Below are 20786 nucleotides of genomic sequence, written 5' to 3' on the forward strand. Positions count from 1 at the left end.
CTGTAGCTGAATGAGCTAGGACGCTATTCAACTCTAATCTAAGAGAGACTCACTAACTTCATGTAGGAACACCGTTACTTTGTCTCCTAACTCATTTTCCTAACAAGACAACCTCAATGATAAGACGCACACTGTTTTCAATGCATTTCTTGCTAAAAGAGCTAAGATCGTGATTGTCTCTGTTGCTGAATGAGCTAGGACGCTATTCAACTATAATCTAAGAGAGACTCACTAACTTCATGTAGGAACACCGTTACTTTGTCTCCTAACTCATTTTCCTAACAAGACAACCTCAATGATAAGACGCACACTGTTTTCAATGCATTTCTTGCTAAAAGAGCTAAGATCGTGATTGTCTCTGTTGCTGAATGAGCTAGGACGCTATTCAACTCTAATCTAAGAGAGACTCACTAACTTCATGTAGGAACACCGTTACTTTGTCTCCTAACTCATTTTCTTAACAAGACAACCTCAATGATAAGACGCACACTGTTTTCAATGCATTTCTTGCTAAAAGATCTAAGATCGCGATTGTCTCTGTAGCTGAATGAGCTAGGACGCTATTCAACTCTAATCTAAGAGAGACTCACTAACTTCATGTAGGAACACCGTTACTTTGTCTCCTAACGCATTTTCCTAACAAGACAACCTCAATGATAAGACGCACACTGTTTTCAATGCATTTCTTGCTAAAAGAGCTAAGATCGTGATTGTCTCTGTTGCTGAATGAGCTAGGACGCTATTCAACTCTAATCTAAGAGAGACTCACTAACTTCATGTAGGAACACCGTTACTTTGTCTCCTAACTCATTTTCCTAACAAGACAACCTCAATGATAAGACGCACACTGTTTTCAATGCATTTCTTGCTAAAAGAGCTAAGATCGTGATTGTCTCTGTTGCTGAATGAGCTAGGACGCTATTCAACTCTAATCTAAGAGAGACTCACTAACTTCATGTAGGAACACCGTTACTTTGTCTCCTAACTCATTTTCCTAACAAGACAACCTCAATGATAAGACGCACACTGTTTTCAATGCATTTCTTGCTAAAAGGGCTAAGATCGTGATTGTCTCTGTTGCTGAATGAGCTTAGGACGCTATTAAACTCTAATCTAAGAGAGACTCACTAACTTCATGTAGGAACACCGTTACTTTGTCTCCTAACTCATTTTCCTAACAAGACAACCTCAATGATAAGACGCACACTGTTTTCAATGCATTTCTTGCTAAAAGAGCTAAGATCGTGATTGTCTCTGTTGCTGAATGAGCTAGGACGCTATTCAACTCTAATCTAAGAGAGACTCACTAACTTCATGTAGGAACACCGTTACTTTGTCTCCTAACTCATTTTCCTAATAAGACAACCTCAATGATAAGACGCACACTGTTTTCAATGCATTTCTTGCTAAAAGAGCTAAGATCGTGATTGTCTCTGTTGCTGAATGAGCTAGGACGCTATTCAACTCTAATCTAAGAGAGACTCACTAACTTCATGTAGGAACACCGTTACTTTGTCTCCTAACTCATTTTCCTAACAAGACAACCTCAATGATAAGACGCACACTGTTTTCAATGCATTTCTTGCTAAAAGAGCTAAGATCGCGATTGTCTCTGTTGCTGAATGAGCTAGGACGCTATTCAACTCTAATCTAAGAGAGACTCACTAACTTCATGTAGGAACACCGTTACTTTGTCTCCTAACTAATTTTCCTAACAAGACAACCTCAATGATAAGACGCACACTGTTTTCAATGCATTTCTTGCTAAAAGAGCTAAGATCGCGATTGTCTCTGTTGCTGAATGAGCTAGGACGCTATTCAACTCTAATCTAAGAGAGACTCACTAACTTCATGTAGGAACACCGTTACTTTGTCTCCTAACTCATTTTCCTAACAAGAAAACCTCAATGATAAGACGCACACTGTTTTCAATGCATTTCTTGCTAAAAGAGCTAAGATCGTGATTGTCTCTGTTGCTGAATGAGCTAGGACGCTATTCAACTCTAATCTAAGAGAGACTCACTAACTTCATGTAGGAACACCGTTACTTTGTCTTCTAACTCATTTTCCTAACAAGACAACCTCAATGATAAGACGCACACTGTTTTCAATGCATTTCTTGCTAAAAGAGCTAAAATCGCGATTGTCTCTGTAGCTGAATTAGCTAGGACGCTATTCAACTCTAATCTAAGAGAGACTCACTAACTTCATGTAGGAACACCGTTACTTTGTCTCCTAACTCATTTTCCTAACAAGACAACCTCAATGATAAGACGCACACTGTTTTCAATGCATTTCTTGCTAAAAGAGCTAAGATCGCGATTGTCTCTGTAGCTGAATGAGCTACGAAGCTATTCAACTCTAATCTAAGAGAGACTCACTAACTTCATGTAGGAACACCGTTACTTTGTCTCCTAACGCATTTTCCTAACAAGACAACCTCAATGATAAGACGCACACTGTTTTCAATGCATTTCTTGCTAAAAGAGCTAAGATCGTGATTGTCTCTGTTGCTGAATGAGCTAGGACGCTATTCAACTCTAATCTAAGAGAGACTCACTAACTTCATGTAGGAACACCGTTACTTTGTCTCCTACCTCATTTTCCTAACAAGACAACCTCAATGATAAGACGCACACTGTTTTCAATGCATTTCTTGCTAAAAGAGCTAAGATCGTGATTGTCTCTGTTGCTGAATGAGCTAGGACGCTATTCAACTCTAATCTAAGAGAGACTCACTAACTTCATGTAGGAACACCGTTACTTTGTCTCCTAACTCATTTTCCTAACAAGACAACCTCAATGATAAGACGCACACTGTTTTCAATGCATTTCTTGCTAAAAGAGCTAAGATCGCGATTGTCTCTGTAGCTGAATTAGCTAGGACGCTATTCAACTCTAATCTAAGAGAGACTCACTAACTTCATGTAGGAACACCGTTACTTTGTCTCCTAACTCATTTTCCTAACAAGACAACCTCAATGATAAGACGCACACTGTTTTCAATGCATTTCATGCTAAAAGAGCTAAGATCGTGATTGTCTCTGTTGCTGAATGAGCTAGGACGCTATTCAACTCTAATCTAAGAGAGACTCACTAACTTCATGTAGGAACACCGTTACTTTGTCTCCTAACTCATTTTCCTAACAAGACAACCTCAATGATAAGACGCACACTGTTTTCAATGCATTTCTTGCTAAAAGAGCTAAGATCGCGATTGTCTCTGTAGCTGAATTAGCTAGGACGCTATTCAACTCTAATCTAAGAGAGACTCACTAACTTCATGTAGGAACACCGTTACTTTGTCTCCTAACTCATTTTCCTAACAAGACAACCTCAATGATAAGACGCACACTGTTTTCAATGCATTTCATGCTAAAAGAGCTAAGATCGTGATTGTCTCTGTTGCTGAATGAGCTAGGACGCTATTCAACTCTAATCTAAGAGAGACTCACTAACTTCATGTAGGAACACCGTTACTTTGTCTCCTAACTCATTTTCCTAACAAGACAACCTCAATGATAAGACGCACACTGTTTTCAATGCATTTCTTGCTAAAAGAGCTAAGATCGTGATTGTCTCTGTTGCTGAATGAGCTAGGACGCTATTCAACTCTAATCTAAGAGAGACTCACTAACTTCATGTAGGAACACCGTTACTTTGTCTCCTAACTCATTTTCCTAACAAGACAACCTCAATGATAAGACGCACACTGTTTTCAATGCATTTCTTGCTAAAAGAGCTAAGATCGCGATTGTCTCTGTAGCTGAATTAGCTAGGACGCTATTCAACTCTAATCTAAGAGAGACTCACTAACTTCATGTAGGAACACCGTTACTTTGTCTCCTAACTCATTTTCCTAACAAGACAACCTCAATGATAAGACGCACACTGTTTTCAATGCATTTCTTGCTAAAAGAGCTAAGATCGCGATTGTCTCTGTAGCTGAATGAGCTACGAAGCTATTCAACTCTAATCTAAGAGAGACTCACTAACTTCATGTAGGAACACCGTTACTTTGTCTCCTAACGCATTTTCCTAACAAGACAACCTCAATGATAAGACGCACACTGTTTTCAATGCATTTCTTGCTAAAAGAGCTAAGATCGTGATTGTCTCTGTTGCTGAATGAGCTAGGACGCTATTCAACTCTAATCTAAGAGAGACTCACTAACTTCATGTAGGAACACCGTTACTTTGTCTCCTACCTCATTTTCCTAACAAGACAACCTCAATGATAAGACGCACACTGTTTTCAATGCATTTCTTGCTAAAAGAGCTAAGATCGTGATTGTCTCTGTTGCTGAATGAGCTAGGACGCTATTCAACTCTAATCTAAGAGAGACTCACTAACTTCATGTAGGAACACCGTTACTTTGTCTCCTAACTCATTTTCCTAACAAGACAACCTCAATGATAAGACGCACACTGTTTTCAATGCATTTCTTGCTAAAAGAGCTAAGATCGCGATTGTCTCTGTAGCTGAATTAGCTAGGACGCTATTCAACTCTAATCTAAGAGAGACTCACTAACTTCATGTAGGAACACCGTTACTTTGTCTCCTAACTCATTTTCCTAACAAGACAACCTCAATGATAAGACGCACACTGTTTTCAATGCATTTCATGCTAAAAGAGCTAAGATCGTGATTGTCTCTGTTGCTGAATGAGCTAGGACGCTATTCAACTCTAATCTAAGAGAGACTCACTAACTTCATGTAGGAACACCGTTACTTTGTCTCCTAACTCATTTTCCTAACAAGACAACCTCAATGATAAGACGCACACTGTTTTCAATGCATTTCTTGCTAAAAGAGCTAAGATCGTGATTGTCTCTGTTGCTGAATGAGCTAGGACGCTATTCAACTATAATCTAAGAGAGACTCACTAACTTCATGTAGGAACACCGTTACTTTGTCTCCTAACTCATTTTCCTAACAAGACAACCTCAATGATAAGACGCACACTGTTTTCAATGCATTTCTTGCTAAAAGAGCTAAGATCGTGATTGTCTCTGTTGCTGAATGAGCTAGGACGCTATTCAACTCTAATCTAAGAGAGACTCACTAACTTCATGTAGGAACACCGTTACTTTGTCTCCTAACTCATTTTCCTAACAAGACAACCTCAATGATAAGACGCACACTGCTTTCAATGCATTTCTTGCTAAAAGAGCTAAGATCGCGATTGTCTCTGTAGCTGAATGAGCTAGGATGCTAATTCAACTCTAATCTAAGAGAGACTCACTAACTTCATGTAGGAACACCGTTACTTTGTCTCCTAACGCATTTTCCTAACAAGACAACCTCAATGATAAGACGCACACTGTTTTCAATGCATTTCTTGCTAAAAAGCTAAGATCGTGATTGTCTCTGTTGCTGAATGAGCTAGGACGCTATTCAACTCTAATCTAAGAGAGACTCACTAACTTCATGTAGGAACTCCTAACTCATTTTCCTAACAAGACAACCTCAATAATAAGACGCACACTGTTTTCAATGCATTTCTTGCTAAAAGAGCTAAGATCATGATTGTCTCTGTTGCTGAATGAGCTAGGACGCTATTCAACTCTAATCTAAGAGAGGCTCACCAACTTCATGTAGGAACACCGTTACTTTGTCTCCTAACTCATTTTCCTAACAAGACAACCTCAATGATAAGACGCACACTGTTTTCAATGCATTTCTTGCTAAAAGAGCTAAGATCGTGATTGTCTCTGTTGCTGAATGAGCTAGGACGCTATTCAACTCTAATCTAAGAGAGACTCACTAACTTCATGTAGGAACACCGTTACTTTGTCTCTAAACTCATTTTCCTAACAAGACAACCTCAATGATAAGACGCACACTGTTTTCAATGCATTTCTTGCTAAAAGAGCTAAGATCGCGATTGTCTCTGTAGCTGAATGAGCTAGGACGCTATTCAACTCTAATCTAAGAGAGACTCACTAACTTCAAGTAGGAACACCGTTACTTTGTCTCCTAACTCATTTTCCTAACAAGACAACCTCAATGATAAGACGCACACTGTTTTCAATGCATTTCTTGCTAAAAGAGCTAAGATCGCGATTGTCTCTGTAGCTGAATGAGCTAGGACGCTATTCAACTCTAATCTAAGAGAGACTCACTAACTTCATGTAGGAACACCGTTACTTTGTCTCCTAACGCATTTTCCTAACAAGACAACCTCAATGATAAGACGCACACTGTTTTCAATGCATTTCTTGCTAAAAGAGCTAAGATCGTGATTGTCTCTCTTGCTGAATGAGCTAGGACGCTATTCAACTCTAATCTAAGAGAGACTCACTAACTTCATGTAGGAACTCCTAACTCATTTTCCTAACAAGACAACCTCAATAATAAGACGCACACTGTTTTCAATGCATTTCTTGCTAAAAGAGCTAAGATCGTGATTGTCTCTGTTGCTGAATGAGCTAGGACGCTATTCAACTCTAATCTAAGAGAGACTCACTAACTTCATGTAGGAACACCGTTACTTTGTCTCCTAACTCATTTTCCTAACAAGACAACCTCAATGATAAGACGCATACTGTTTTCAATGCATTTCTTGCTAAAAGAGCTAAGATCGTGATTGTCTCTGTTGCTGAATGAGCTAGGACGCTATTCAACTCTAATCTAAGAGAGACTCACTAACTTCATGTAGGAACACCGTTACTTTGTCTCCTAACTCATTTTCCTAACAAGACAACCTCAAAGATAAGACGCACACTGTTTTCAATGCATTTCTTGCTAAAAGAGCTAAGATCGCGCTTGTCTCTGTAGCTGAATGAGCTAGGACGCTATTCAACTCTAATCTAAGAGAGACTCACTAACTTCATGTAGGAACACCGTTACTTTGTCTCCTAACGCATTTTCCTAACAAGACAACCTCAATGATAAGACGCACACTGTTTTCAATGCATTTCTTGCTAAAAGAGCTAAGATCGTGATTGTCTCTGTTGCTGAATGAGCTAGGACGCTATTCAACTCTAATCTAAGAGAGACTCACTAACTTCATGTAGGAACTCCTAACTCATTTTCCTAACAAGACAACCTCAATAATAAGACGCACACTGTTTTCAATGCATTTCTTGCTAAAAGAGCTAAGATCGTGATTGTCTCTGTTGCTGAATGAGCTAGGACGCTATTCAACTCTAATCTAAGAGAGACTCACTAACTTCATGTAGGAACACCGTTACTTTGTCTCCTAACTCATTTTCCTAACAAGACAACCTCAATGATAAGACGCACACTGTTTTCAATGCATTTCTTGCTAAAAGAGCTAAGATCGCGATTGTCTCTGTAGCTGAATGAGCTAGGACGCTATTGAACTCTAATCTAAGAGAGACTCACTAACTTCATGTAGGAACACCGTTACTTTGTCTCCTAACTCATTTTCCTAACAAGACAACCTCAATGATAAGACGCACACTGTTTTCAATGCATTTCTTGCTAAAAGAGCTAAGATCGTGATTGTCTCTGTTGCTGAATGAGCTAGGACGCTATTCAACTCTAATCTAAGAGAGACTCACTAACTTCATGTAGGAACACCGTTACTTTGTCTCCTAACTCATTTTCCTAACAAGACAACCTCAATGATAAGACGCATACTGTTTTCAATGCATTTCTTGCTAAAAGAGCTAAGATCGTGATTGTCTCTGTTGCTGAATGAGCTAGGACGCTATTCAACTCTAATCTAAGAGAGACTCACTAACTTCATGTAGGAACACCGTTACTTTGTCTCCTAACTCATTTTCCTAACAAGACAACCTCAAAGATAAGACGCACACTGTTTTCAATGCATTTCTTGCTAAAAGAGCTAAGATCGTGATTGTCTCTGTTGCTGAATGAGCTAGGACGCTATTCAACTCTAATCTAAGAGAGACTCACTAACTTCATGTAGGAACACCGTTACTTTGTCTCCTAACTCATTTTCCTAACAAGACAACCTCAATGATAAGACGCACACTGTTTTCAATGCATTTCTTGCTAAAAGAGCTAAGATCGTGATTGTCTCTGTTGCTGAATGAGCTAGGACGCTATTCAACTCTAATCTAAGAGAGACTCACTAACTTCATGTAGGAACACCGTTACTTTGTCTCCTAACTCATTTTCCTAACAAGACAACCTCAATGATAAGACGCACACTGTTTTCAATGCATTTCTTGCTAAAAGAGCTAAGATCGCGATTGTCTCTGTAGCTGAATGAGCTAGGAAGCTATTCAACTCTAATCTAAGAGAGACTCACTAACTTCATGTAGGAACACCGTTACTTTGTCTCCTAACGCATTTTCCTAACAAGACAACCTCAATGATAAGACGCACACTGTTTTCAATGCATTTCTTGCTAAAAGAGCTAAGATCGTGATTGTCTCTGTTGCTGAATGAGCTAGGACGCTATTCAACTCTAATCTAAGAGAGACTCACTAACTTCATGTAGGAACACCGTTACTTTGTCTCCTAACTCATTTTCCTAACAAGACAACCTCAATGAGAAGACGCACACTGTTTTCAATGCATTTCTTGCTAAAAGAGCTAAGATCGTGATTGTCTCTGTTGCTGAATGAGCTAGGACGCTATTCAACTCTAATCTAAGAGAGACTCACTAACTTCATGTAGGAACACCGTTACTTTGTCTCCTAACTCATTTTCCTAACAAGACAACCTCAATGATAAGACGCACCCTGTTTTCAATGCATTTCTTGCTAAAAGAGCTAAGATCGCGATTGTCTCTGTAGCTGAATGAGCTAGGACGCTATTCAACTCTAATCTAAGAGAGACTCACTAACTTCATGTAGGAACACCGTTACTTTGTCTCCTAACGCATTTTCCTAACAAGACAACCTCAATGATAAGACGCACACTGTTTTCAATGCATTTCTTGCTAAAAGAGCTAAGATCGTGATTGTCTCTGTTGCTGAATGAGCTAGGACGCTATTCAACTCTAATCTAAGAGAGACTCACTAACTTCATGTAGGAACTCCTAACTCATTTTCCTAACAAGACAACCTCAATAATAAGACGCACACTGTTTTCAATGCATTTCTTGCTAAAAGAGCTAAGATCGTGATTGTCTCTGTTGCTGAATGAGCTAGGACGCTATTCAACTCTAATCTAAGAGAGACTCACTAACTTCATGTAGGAACACCGTTACTTTGTCTCCTAACTCATTTTCCTAACAAGACAACCTCAATGATAAGACGCATACTGTTTTCAATGCATTTCTTGCTAAAAGAGCTAAGATCGTGATTGTCTCTGTTGCTGAATGAGCTAGGACGCTATTCAACTCTAATCTAAGAGAGACTCACTAACTTCATGTAGGAACACCGTTACTTTGTCTCCTAACTCATTTTCCTAACAAGACAACCTCAATGATAAGACGCACACTGTTTTCAATGCATTTCTTGCTAAAAGAGCTAAGATCGTGATTGTCTCTGTTGCTGAATGAGCTAGGACGCTATTCAACTCTAATCTAAGAGAGACTCACTAACTTCATGTAGGAACACCGTTACTTTGTCTCCTAACTCATTTTCCTAACAAGACAACCTCAATGATAAGACGCACACTGTTTTCAATGCATTTCTTGCTAAAAGAGCTAAGATCGTGATTGTCTCTGTTGCTGAATGAGCTAGGACGCTATTCAACTCTAATCTAAGAGAGACTCACTAACTTCATGTAGGAACACCGTTACTTTGTCTCCTAACTCATTTTCCTAACAAGACAACCTCAATGATAAGACGCATACTGTTTTCAATGCATTTCTTGCTAAAAGAGCTAAGATCGTGATTGTCTCTGTTGCTGAATGAGCTAGGACGCTATTCAACTCTAATCTAAGAGAGACTCACTAACTTCATGTAGGAACACCGTTACTTTGTCTCCTAACTCATTTTCCTAACAAGACAACCTCAAAGATAAGACGCACACTGTTTTCAATGCATTTCTTGCTAAAAGAGCTAAGATCGTGATTGTCTCTGTTGCTGAATGAGCTAGGACGCTATTCAACTCTAATCTAAGAGAGACTCACTAACTTCATGTAGGAACACCGTTACTTTGTCTCCTAACTCATTTTCCTAACAAGACAACCTCAATGATAAGACGCACACTGTTTTCAATGCATTTCTTGCTAAAAGAGCTAAGATCGTGATTGTCTCTGTTGCTGAATGAGCTAGGACGCTATTCAACTCTAATCTAAGAGAGACTCACTAACTTCATGTAGGAACACCGTTACTTTGTCTCCTAACTCATTTTCCTAACAAGACAACCTCAATGATAAGACGCACACTGTTTTCAATGCATTTCTTGCTAAAAGAGCTAAGATCGCGATTGTCTCTGTAGCTGAATGAGCTAGGAAGCTATTCAACTCTAATCTAAGAGAGACTCACTAACTTCATGTAGGAACACCGTTACTTTGTCTCCTAACGCATTTTCCTAACAAGACAACCTCAATGATAAGACGCACACTGTTTTCAATGCATTTCTTGCTAAAAGAGCTAAGATCGTGATTGTCTCTGTTGCTGAATGAGCTAGGACGCTATTCAACTCTAATCTAAGAGAGACTCACTAACTTCATGTAGGAACACCGTTACTTTGTCTCCTACCTCATTTTCCTAACAAGACAACCTCAATGATAAGACGCACACTGTTTTCAATGCATTTCTTGCTAAAAGAGCTAAGATTGTGATTGTCTCTGTTGCTGAATGAGCTAGGACGCTATTCAACTCTAATCTAAGAGAGACTCACTAACTTCATGTAGGAACACCGTTACTTTGTCTCCTAACTCATTTTCCTAACAAGACAACCTCAATGAGAAGACGCACACTGTTTTCAATGCATTTCTTGCTAAAAGAGCTAAGATCGTGATTGTCTCTGTTGCTGAATGAGCTAGGACGCTATTCAACTCTAATCTAAGAGAGACTCACTAACTTCATGTAGGAACACCGTTACTTTGTCTCCTAACTCATTTTCCTAACAAGACAACCTCAATGATAAGACGCACCCTGTTTTCAATGCATTTCTTGCTAAAAGAGCTAAGATCGCGATTGTCTCTGTAGCTGAATGAGCTAGGACGCTATTCAACTCTAATCTAAGAGAGACTCACTAACTTCATGTAGGAACACCGTTACTTTGTCTCCTAACTCATTTTCCTAACAAGACAACCTCAATGATCAGACGCATACTGTTTTCAATGCATTTCTTGCTAAAAGAGCTAAGATCGTGATTGTCTCTGTTGCTGAATGAGCTAGGACGCTATTCAACTCTAATCTAAGAGAGACTCACTAACTTCATGTAGGAACACCGTTACTTTGTCTCCTAACTCATTTTCCTAACAAGACAACCTCAATGATAAGACGCACACTGTTTTCAATGCATTTCTTGCTAAAAGAGCTAAGATCGTGATTGTCTCTGTTGCTGAATGAGCTAGGACGCTATTCAACTCTAATCTAAGAGAGACTCACTAACTTCATGTAGGAACACCGTTACTTTGTCTCCTAACTCATTTTCCTAACAAGACAACCTCAATGATAAGACGCACACTGTTTTCAATGCATTTCTTGCTAAAAGAGCTAAGATCGTGATTGTCTCTGTTGCTGAATGAGCTAGGACGCTATTCAACTCTAATCTAAGAGAGACTCACTAACTTCATGTAGGAACACCGTTACTTTGTCTCCTAACTCATTTTCCTAACAAGACAACCTCAATGATAAGACGCATACTGTTTTCAATGCATTTCTTGCTAAAAGAGCTAAGATCGTGATTGTCTCTGTTGCTGAATGAGCTAGGACGCTATTCAACTCTAATCTAAGAGAGACTCACTAACTTCATGTAGGAACACCGTTACTTTGTCTCCTAACTCATTTTCCTAACAAGACAACCTCAAAGATAAGACGCACACTGTTTTCAATGCATTTCTTGCTAAAAGAGCTAAGATCGTGATTGTCTCTGTTGCTGAATGAGCTAGGACGCTATTCAACTCTAATCTAAGAGAGACTCACTAACTTCATGTAGGAACACCGTTACTTTGTCTCCTAACTCATTTTCCTATCAAGACAACCTCAATGATAAGACGCACACTGTTTTCAATGCATTTCTTGCTAAAAGAGCTAAGATCGTGATTGTCTCTGTTGCTGAATGAGCTAGGACGCTATTCAACTCTAATCTAAGAGAGACTCACTAACTTCATGTAGGAACACCGTTACTTTGTCTCCTAACTCATTTTCCTAACAAGACAACCTCAATGATAAGACGCACACTGTTTTCAATGCATTTCTTGCTAAAAGAGCTAAGATCGCGATTGTCTCTGTAGCTGAATGAGCTAGGAAGCTATTCAACTCTAATCTAAGAGAGACTCACTAACTTCATGTAGGAACACCGTTACTTTGTCTCCTAACGCATTTTCCTAACAAGACAACCTCAATGATAAGACGCACACTGTTTTCAATGCATTTCTTGCTAAAAGAGCTAAGATCGTGATTGTCTCTGTTGCTGAATGAGCTAGGACGCTATTCAACTCTAATCTAAGAGAGACTCACTAACTTCATGTAGGAACACCGTTACTTTGTCTCCTACCTCATTTTCCTAACAAGACAACCTCAATGATAAGACGCACACTGTTTTCAATGCATTTCTTGCTAAAAGAGCTAAGATCGTGATTGTCTCTGTTGCTGAATGAGCTAGGACGCTATTCAACTCTAATCTAAGAGAGACTCACTAACTTCATGTAGGAACACCGTTACTTTGTCTCCTAACGCATTTTCCTAACAAGACAACCTCAATGATAAGACGCACACTGTTTTCAATGCATTTCTTGCTAAAAGAGCTAAGATCGTGATTGTCTCTGTTGCTGAATGAGCTAGGACGCTATTCAACTCTAATCTAAGAGAGACTCACTAACTTCATGTAGGAACACCGTTACTTTGTCTCCTAACTCATTTTCCTAACAAGACAACCTCAATGATAAGACGCACACTGTTTTTAATGCATTTCTTGCTAAAAGAGCTAAGATCGCGACTGTCTCTGTAGCTGAATGAGCTAGGACGCTATTCAACTCTAATCTAAGAGAGACTCACTAACTTCATGTAGGAACACCGTTACTTTGTCTCCTAACTCATTTTCCTAACAAGACAACCTCAATGATAAGACGCACACTGTTTTCAATGCATTTCTTGCTAAAAGAGCTAAGATCGTGATTGTCTCTGTTGCTGAATGAGCTAGGACGCTATTCAACTCTAATCTAAGAGAGACTCACTAACTTCATGTAGGAACACCGTTACTTTGTCTCCTAACTCATTTTCCTAACAAGACAACCTCAATGATAAGACGCACACTGTTTTCAATGCATTTCTTGCTAAAAGAGCTAAGATCGTGATTGTCTCTGTTGCTGAATGAGCTAGGACGCTATTCAACTCTAATCTAAGAGAGACTCACTAACTTCATGTAGGAACACCGTTACTTTGTCTCCTAACTCATTTTCCTAACAAGACAACCTCAATGATAAGACGCACACTGTTTTCAATGCATTTCTTGCTAAAAGAGCTAAGATCGTGATTGTCTCTGTTGCTGAATGAGCTAGGACGCTATTCAACTCTAATCTAAGAGAGACTCACTAACTTCATGTAGGAACACCGTTACTTTGTCTCCTAACTCATTTTCCTAACAAGACAACCTCAAAGATAAGACGCACACTGTTTTCAATGCATTTCTTGCTAAAAGAGCTAAGATCGTGATTGTCTCTGTTGCTGAATGAGCTAGGACGCTATTCAACTCTAATCTAAGAGAGACTCACTAACTTCATGTAGGAACACCGTTACTTTGTCTCCTAACTCATTTTCCTAACAAGACAACCTCAAAGATAAGACGCACACTGTTTTCAATGCATTTCTTGCTAAAAGAGCTAAGATCGTGATTGTCTCTGTTGCTGAATGAGCTAGGACGCTATTCAACTCTAATCTAAGAGAGACTCACTAACTTCATGTAGGAACACCGTTACTTTGTCTCCTAACTCATTTTCCTAACAAGACAACCTCAATGATAAGACGCACACTGTTTTCAATGCATTTCTTGCTAAAAGAGCTAAGATCGCGATTGTCTCTGTAGCTGAATGAGCTAGGAAGCTATTCAACTCTAATCTAAGAGAGACTCACTAACTTCATGTAGGAACACCGTTACTTTGTCTCCTAACGCATTTTCCTAACAAGACAACCTCAATGATAAGACGCACACTGTTTTCAATGCATTTCTTGCTAAAAGAGCTAAGATCGTGATTGTCTCTGTTGCTGAATGAGCTAGGACGCTATTCAACTCTAATCTAAGAGAGACTCACTAACTTCATGTAGGAACACCGTTACTTTGTCTCCTTCCTCATTTTCCTAACAAGACAACCTCAATGATAAGACGCACACTGTTTTCAATGCATTTCTTGCTAAAAGAGCTAAGATCGTGATTGTCTCTGTTGCTGAATGAGCTAGGACGCTATTCAACTCTAATCTAAGAGAGACTCACTAACTTCATGTAGGAACACCGTTACTTTGTCTCCTAACTCATTTTCCTAACAAGACAACCTCAATGATAAGACGCACACTGTTTTCAATGCATTTCTTGCTAAAAGAGCTAAGATCGCGATTGTCTCTGTAGCTGAATTAGCTAGGACGCTATTCAACTCTAATCTAAGAGAGACTCACTAACTTCATGTAGGAACACCGTTACTTTGTCTCCTAACTCATTTTCCTAACAAGACAACCTCAATGAAAAGACTCACACTGTTTTCAATGCATTTCTTGCTAAAAGAGCTAAGATCGCGATTGTCTCTGTAGCTGAATGAGCTACGAAGCTATTCAACTCTAATCTAAGAGAGACTCACTAACTTCATGTAGGAACACCGTTACTTTGTCTCCTAACGCATTTTCCTAACAAGACAACCTCAATGATAAGACGCACACTGTTTTCAATGCATTTCTTGCTAAAAGAGCTAAGATCGTGATTGTCTCTGTTGCTGAATGAGCTAGGACGCTATTCAACTCTAATCTAAGAGAGACTCACTAACTTCATGTAGGAACACCGTTACTTTGTCTCCTACCTCATTTTTCTTACAAGACAACCTCAATGATAAGACGCACACTGTTTTCAATGCATTTCTTGCTAAAAGAGCTAAGATCGTGATTGTCTCTGTTGCTGAATGAGCTAGGACGCTATTCAACTCTAATCTAAGAGAGACTCACTAACTTCATGTAGGAACACCGTTACTTTGTCTCCTAACTCATTTTCCTAACAAGACAACCTCAATGATAAGACGCACACTGTTTTCAATGCATTTCTTGCTAAAAGAGCTAAGATCGCGATTGTCTCTGTAGCTGAATTAGCTAGGACGCTATTCAACTCTAATCTAAGAGAGACTCACTAACTTCATGTAGGAACACCGTTACTTTGTCTCCTAACTCATTTTCCTAACAAGACAACCTCAATGATAAGACGCACACTGTTTTCAATGCATTTCATGCTAAAAGAGCTAATATCGTGATTGTCTCTGTTGCTGAATGAGCTAGGACGCTATTCAACTCTAATCTAAGAGAGACTCACTAACTTCATGTAGGAACACCGTTACTTTGTCTCCTAACTCATTTTCCTAACAAGACAACCTCAATGATAAGACGCATACTGTTTTCAATGCATTTCTTGCTAAAAGAGCTAAGATCGTGATTGTCTCTGTTGCTGAATGAGCTAGGACGCTATTCAACTCTAATCTAAGAGAGACTCACTAACTTCATGTAGGAACACCGTTACTTTGTCTCCTAACTCATTTTCCTAACAAGACAACCTCAATGATAAGACGCACACTGTTTTCAATGCATTTCTTGCTAAAAGAGCTAAGATCGTGATTGTCTCTGTTGCTGAATGAGCTAGGACGCTATTCAACTCTAATCTAAGAGAGACTCACTAACTTCATGTAGGAACACCGTTACTTTGTCTCCTAACTCATTTTCCTAACAAGACAACCTCAATGATAAGACGCACACTGTTTTCAATGCATTTCTTGCTAAAAGAGCTAAGATCGTGATTGTCTCTGTTGCTGAATGAGCTAGGACGCTATTCAACTCTAATCTAAGAGAGACTCACTAACTTCATGTAGGAACACCGTTACTTTGTCTCCTAACTCATTTTCCTAACAAGACAACCTCAATGATAAGACGCATACTGTTTTCAATGCATTTCTTGCTAAAAGAGCTAAGATCGTGATTGTCTCTGTTGCTGAATGAGCTAGGACGCTATTCAACTCTAATCTAAGAGAGACTCACTAACTTCATGTAGGAACACCGTTACTTTGTCTCCTAACTCATTTTCCTAACAAGACAACCTCAAAGATAAGACGCACACTGTTTTCAATGCATTTCTTGCTAAAAGAGCTAAGATCGTGATTGTCTCTGTTGCTGAATGAGCTAGGACGCTATTCAACTCTAATCTAAGAGAGACTCACTAACTTCATGTAGGAACACCGTTACTTTGTCTCCTAACTCATTTTCCTAACAAGACAACCTCAATGATAAGACGCACACTGTTTTCAATGCATTTCTTGCTAAAAGAGCTAAGATCGTGATTGTCTCTGTTGCTGAATGAGCTAGGACGCTATTCAACTCTAATCTAAGAGAGACTCACTAACTTCATGTAGGAACACCGTTACTTTGTCTCCTAACTCATTTTCCTAACAAGACAACCTCAATGATAAGACGCACACTGTTTTCAATGCATTTCTTGCTAAAAGAGCTAAGATCGCGATTGTCTCTGTAGCTGAATGAGCTAGAAAGCTATTCAACTCTAATCTAAGAGAGACTCACTAACTTCATGTAGGAACACCGTTACTTTGTCTCCTAACGCATTTTCCTAACAAGACAACCTCAATGATAAGACGCACACTGTTTTCAATGCATTTCTTGCTAAAAGAGCTAAGATCGTGATTGTCTCTGTTGCTGAATGAGCTAGGACGCTATTCAACTCTAATCTAAGAGAGACTCACTAACTTCATGTAGGAACACCGTTACTTTGTCTCCTACCTCATTTTCCTAACAAGACAACCTCAATGATAAGACGCACACTGTTTTCAATGCTTTTCTTGCTAAAAGAGCTAAGATCGTGATTGTCTCTGTTGCTGAATGAGCTAGGACGCTATTCAACTGTAATCTAAGAGAGACTCACTAACTTCATGTAGGAACACCGTTACTTTGTCTCCTAACTCATTTTCCTAACAAGACAACCTCAATGAGAAGACGCACACTGTTTTCAATGCATTTCTTGCTAAAAGAGCTAAGATCGTGATTGTCTCTGTTGCTGAATGAGCTAGGACGCTATTCAACTCTAATCTAAGAGAGACTTACTAACTTCATGTAGGAACACCGTTACTTTGTCTCCTAACTCATTTTCCTAACAAGACAACCTCAATGATAAGACGCACCCTGTTTTCAATGCATTTCTTGCTAAAAGAGCTAAGATCGCGATTGTCTCTGTAGCTGAATGAGCTAGGACGCTATTCAACTCTAATCTAAGAGAGACTCACTAACTTCATGTAGGAACACCGTTACTTTGTCTCCTAACGCATTTTCCTAACAAGACAACCTCAATGATAAGACGCACACTGTTTTCAATGCATTTCTTGCTAAAAGAGCTAAGATCGTGATTGTCTCTGTTGCTGAATGAGCTAGGACGCTATTCAACTCTAATCTAAGAGAGACTCACTAACTTCATGTAGGAACACCGTTACTTTGTCTCCTAACTCATTTTCCTAACAAGACAACCTCAATGATAAGACGCACACTGTTTTCAATGCATTTCTTGCTAAAAGAGCTAAGATCGCGACTGTCTCTGTAGCTGAATGAGCTAGGACGCTATTCAACTCTAATCTAAGAGAGACTCACTAACTTCATGTAGGAACACCGTTACTTTGCCTCCTAACTCATTTTCCTAACAAGACAACCTCAATGATAAGACGCACACTGTTTTCAATGCATTTCTTGCTAAAAGAGCTAAGATCGTGATTGTCTCTGTTGCTGAATGAGCTAGGACGCTATTCAACTCTAATCTAAGAGAGACTCACTAACTTCATGTAGGAACACCGTTACTTTGTCTCCTAACTCATTTTCCTAACAAGACAACCTCAATGATAAGACGCACACTGTTTTCAATGCATTTCTTGCTAAAAGAGCTAAGATCGCGATTGTCTCTATAGCTGAATGAGCTAGGACGCTATTCAACTCTAATCTAAGAGAGACTCACTAACTTCATGTAGGAACACCGTTACTTTGTCTCCTAACGCATTTTCCTAACAAGACAACCTCAATGATAAGACGCACACTGTTTTCAATGCATTTCTTGCTAAAAGAGCTAAGATCGTGATTGTCTCTGTTGCTGAATGAGCTAGGACGCTATTCAACTCTAATCTAAGAGAGACTCACTAACTTCATGTAGGAACACCGTTACTTTGTCTCCTAACTCATTTTCCTAACAAGACAACCTCAATGATAAGACGCACACTGTTTTCAATGCATTTCTTGCTAAAAGAGCTAAGATCGCGACTGTCTCTGTAGCTGAATGAGCTAGGACGCTATTCAACTCTAATCTAAGAGAGACTCACTAACTTCATGTAGGAACACCGTTACTTTGCCTCCTAACTCATTTTCCTAACAAGACAACCTCAATGATAAGACGCACACTGTTTTCAATGCATTTCTTGCTAAAAGAGCTAAGATCGTGATTGTCTCTGTTGCTGAATGAGCTAGGACGCTATTCAACTCTAATCTAAGAGAGACTCACTAACTTCATGTAGGAACACCGTTACTTTGTCTCCTAACTCATTTTCCTAACAAGACAACCTCAATGATAAGACGCACACTGTTTTCAATGCATTTCTTGCTAAAAGAGCTAAGATCGCGATTGTCTCTGTAGCTGAATTAGCTAGGACGCTATTCAACTCTAATCTAAGAGAGACTCACTAACTTCATGTAGGAACACCGTTACTTTGTCTCCTAACTCATTTTCCTAACAAGACAACCTCAATGATAAGACGCACACTGTTTTCAATGCATTTCATGCTAAAAGAGCTAAGATCGTGATTGTCTCTGTTGCTGAATGAGCTAGGACGCTATTCAACTCTAATCTAAGAGAGACTCACTAACTTCATGTAGGAACACCGTTACTTTGTCTCCTAACTCATTTTCCTAACAAGACAACCTCAATGATAAGACGCACACTGTTTTCAATGCATTTCTTGCTAAAAGAGCTAAGATCGCGATTGTCTCTGTAGCTGAATTAGCTAGGACGCTATTCAACTCTAATCTAAGAGAGACTCACTAACTTCATGTAGGAACACCGTTACTTTGTCTCCTAACTCATTTTCCTAACAAGACAACCTCAATGATAAGACGCACACTGTTTTCAATGCATTTCATGCTAAAAGAGCTAAGATCGTGATTGTCTCTGTTGCTGAATGAGCTAGGACGCTATTCAACTCTAATCTAAGAGAGACTCACTAACTTCATGTAGGAACACCGTTACTTTGTCTCCTAACTCATTTTCCTAACAAGACAACCTCAATGATAAGACGCACACTGTTTTCAATGCATTTCTTGCTAAAAGAGCTAAGATCGTGATTGTCTCTGTTGCTGAATGAGCTAGGACGCTATTCAACTCTAATCTAAGAGAGACTCACTAACTTCATGTAGGAACACCGTTACTTTGTCTCCTAACTCATTTTCCTAACAAGACAACCTCAATGATAAGACGCACACTGTTTTCAATGCATTTCTTGCTAAAAGAGCTAAGATCGCGATTGTCTCTGTAGCTGAATTAGCTAGGACGCTATTCAACTCTAATCTAAGAGAGACTCACTAACTTCATGTAGGAACACCGTTACTTTGTCTCCTAACTCATTTTCCTAACAAGACAACCTCAATGATAAGACGCACACTGTTTTCAATGCATTTCTTGCTAAAAGAGCTAAGATCGCGATTGTCTCTGTAGCTGAATGAGCTACGAAGCTATTCAACTCTAATCTAAGAGAGACTCACTAACTTCATGTAGGAACACCGTTACTTTGTCTCCTAACGCATTTTCCTAACAAGACAACCTCAATGATAAGACGCACACTGTTTTCAATGCATTTCTTGCTAAAAGAGCTAAGATCGTGATTGTCTCTGTTGCTGAATGAGCTAGGACGCTATTCAACTCTAATCTAAGAGAGACTCACTAACTTCATGTAGGAACACCGTTACTTTGTCTCCTACCTCATTTTCCTAACAAGACAACCTCAATGATAAGACGCACACTGTTTTCAATGCATTTCTTGCTAAAAGAGCTAAGATCGTGATTGTCTCTGTTGCTGAATGAGCTAGGACGCTATTCAACTCTAATCTAAGAGAGACTCACTAACTTCATGTAGGAACACCGTTACTTTGTCTCCTAACTCATTTTCCTAACAAGACAACCTCAATGATAAGACGCACACTGTTTTCAATGCATTTCTTGCTAAAAGAGCTAAGATCGCGATTGTCTCTGTAGCTGAATTAGCTAGGACGCTATTCAACTCTAATCTAAGAGAGACTCACTAACTTCATGTAGGAACACCGTTACTTTGTCTCCTAACTCATTTTCCTAACAAGACAACCTCAATGATAAGACGCACACTGTTTTCAATGCATTTCATGCTAAAAGAGCTAAGATCGTGATTGTCTCTGTTGCTGAATGAGCTAGGACGCTATTCAACTCTAATCTAAGAGAGACTCACTAACTTCATGTAGGAACACCGTTA

This window comes from Engystomops pustulosus, chromosome 11, assembly GCF_040894005.1.
Source record: "Engystomops pustulosus chromosome 11, aEngPut4.maternal, whole genome shotgun sequence".
Classification (NCBI taxonomy): Eukaryota; Metazoa; Chordata; class Amphibia; order Anura; family Leptodactylidae; genus Engystomops; species Engystomops pustulosus.